Source organism: Lolium rigidum, chromosome 3, assembly GCF_022539505.1.
Source record: "Lolium rigidum isolate FL_2022 chromosome 3, APGP_CSIRO_Lrig_0.1, whole genome shotgun sequence".
NCBI classification, from domain to species: domain Eukaryota; kingdom Viridiplantae; phylum Streptophyta; class Magnoliopsida; order Poales; family Poaceae; genus Lolium; species Lolium rigidum.
Genome location: NC_061510.1, coordinates 204288009 through 204290683, shown reverse-complemented (window position 1 = coordinate 204290683; position 2675 = coordinate 204288009). Strand labels below are relative to the sequence as shown.

The window sequence follows — 2675 nt, the reverse complement described above, 5'->3', positions numbered from 1 at the left end:
CGGCCGCCCCTGCCATCTCTATTTACCTTCTTCCCCAGATCGATCCCATCTCTCCCCTTCTTGATCTGTTTCCCTCGACCTTTCCTGCCGTTTTGCATAGGTTCTGATTCGATTTGCTGCTGATCACGCAGGCGACGGCGGATCTTGCGGATGTGGATGGGGATGAGTCCGCCAGGAGGGAGAGCACAGCGGCCGCGGTTCAGGGGAACTCGCCCGACGAGGCCAGGCGGCACTACGAGCTGCTGGTGGAGGACGTGGACGGCATGAACCCAGCACGGCACAGGTGTGCACGCAGCTCAGCGCCCCGCCGATGCACGCGTGCGCGCCCTCGTGCGGTCGCGAGATTCCGCTCGTACACGTCGCCCTCTTTTCCGGTAAAAATGCACAACGGTAGGTGAAAGTGGAGTATTCTCATACTGGTGTGCATCATGGTCGCCGCCCTTGTCTGGTCAATTAGAATCTAGAACCTAGAGTGGAGTGGGTGATCTCTGACCTTATCTTGGAATAGATGCGACGTAGTAAGTCATGTAGGAGCTGTGGTTTCTTTTACTTTCACTAGTCAAGCGGCTAGGTTGTGGGAAAGGGAGAATGATCTGTCCTGCATGCTTCTAAGATGTAATACTAATTGATTTCATTGGCAAATAATATGTGGATTGTGTTTTCTCTCTCTAGATGATAATTATGTATTTATAATGGTGTGAACTTGGATTAGTATGTGATACTTTCTCTAGATAATACACAGTTAACTTTACAAGCGATGCAGCTCACCTAATTTCTTAACCTGAAAGTATCTAAGCCATGTAGGAAATAATGTTGAACATACTGAATTGGATGTAGTGCTTTATATTGAGCAGCTAACTTTGCTTATTAAATGGTGTTCTTAAGTGTTTTTTGGGGCTGGTCCTAGCTCTATTCTTGATGTACTGCTTTGTTCGGTGGATATGATGATCCTTTCCCCAGATGATCGACAATGAACGTACTGAGCGCTATAATTTCTCTTCTGAAAAACCCAATCAAGAATTTTTGATAAACACATACTGTCAAGATATGGTTGGAGTCTCACTGGACCAAAACTTTCTTGGTTTGTTTTTCGATCCAGTTCTTAATATCAGACATTCACATTTCTAAACGAACAGGGCGAGGCTGACGACAAGATCACCGCCATCTGCGCTGACGACCCAGAGTACAGGCACTTCAACGACATCAAGGAGCTCCCTCCCTACCGCCTCGCTGAGATCAGGAGCTTCTTCGAGGACTGTATCCTTCTTATTGTTAATAACTTCATATTACGCTCGCTAACATGCTGATGTTGTATCTTACTAAATCGGTGTAACCTGCAAGTTGTTCTTATGTACACGTAGCGGTAGTGCAATAGTTAGTTTGATGCACTAGATGAATTAGCTAAGTATTATTATTCACTTGAATTGGCTGAGCATGGTCTTTGTTTAATCCAGAATCAGCGAGGTAATAATTCTTGATGTTGCTAACTTTGTCTTCATAAGATCACTTCGCTATCCAGAATCATTTGCCTTGTACTTTTGCTTATCAACTCCTGCACCGTTATTGCTGCTCCTGGTCACCGTGACTTCATCAAGAACATGATCACTGGTACCTCCCAGGCTATGTATACCACCTGAAGCTACGTATACCACCTGTATTTGTTCCACAAGCAAATTTGATACCACCTGTGTGTTATAGTAGTCTTTTAACTTTTAAACTTGTTGCATGATCTGGATGCTAGTTATTAAGTAGTCCCTGAATTATTTACTTTTGCTAAATGATTTCAATGCTTGTTTCTAAAGAACATGATCTGCATCTAGTGTTTCATTTCGTTACTTTTGCTAATTAATTTTGCACAGCCCGTAGCCATCTCCATGTACTTAAGCGCGCAGCACGCTGTACGCATCCATGCATCTGCATATCTGCACACTCTACATTGTTTTAAATGTTTGTAACTTCCCGCATGGCCATAGTGAGGTATCCCTTCTCCTCATCATGGATTGTTATAATTTTTTTGTTTCAGCACGTAGTAGAATCTTTGGTTCGTTGGGTCTGAGTGCTAGGTTGTTATTAAGGGTAGTGTGGACACTAATGATAAATATCACATCTTCACGCCCACTTTATGCTTGCTTAGCAACTCTCTGATTGTTGTGTCTTGATGTGCAGAAGAGTTTGCTGTGTACGTTCCTTGATGCTTATTTCACTTGGGTTGACCTGAAGCGCTGTTTCTGGGTGGTGTAGGATGAGTTGCTGCGGAACAACCTGTAGGTGGAGAGCCTGAAGATAACTCGTGCAACATCATTGTCGATGCATGCTGGAGAACCTGAAGACAACTCTAATGAATCTGTAGTACAAATATGAATCTGTTGTCAGTGTCTTTCTTGTATATATATTTGATTTGTGGAAATATTGTAATATATTCAGTTACTGCTCTTATATGGAAGATTTCATCATGTGTTGATGTTTATATATTGTCTAATCTTGTTAATATAAACCTGACCAACCCAAGAATAAATGTATCGTAAAAGGCTAAGGCCCAAATAGAGAAAGGCTGTAAAAATGGTGAGGCCCAAAATAGAAAAAGGGTGCAAAAAGGCTAAGGCCCAAAACAGAAATGGACCAAAACAAAGGCCAATGCTTACGGTAAAAGGCTGGAATTATTGGGCTCGGCCCAT

General features: G+C 43.0%; 1 non-coding gene across 1 annotated transcript; it reads left to right on the top strand.

Annotated features, from left to right (window-relative positions):
* Positions 1–935: 935 nt before the first annotated feature.
* Positions 936–1032, top strand: LOC124704888. The gene has a single exon (XR_007003757.1). It is a non-coding gene; the product is annotated as a small nucleolar RNA Z103 (small nucleolar RNA).
* The last annotated feature ends 1643 nt before the right edge of the window (positions 1033–2675 follow it).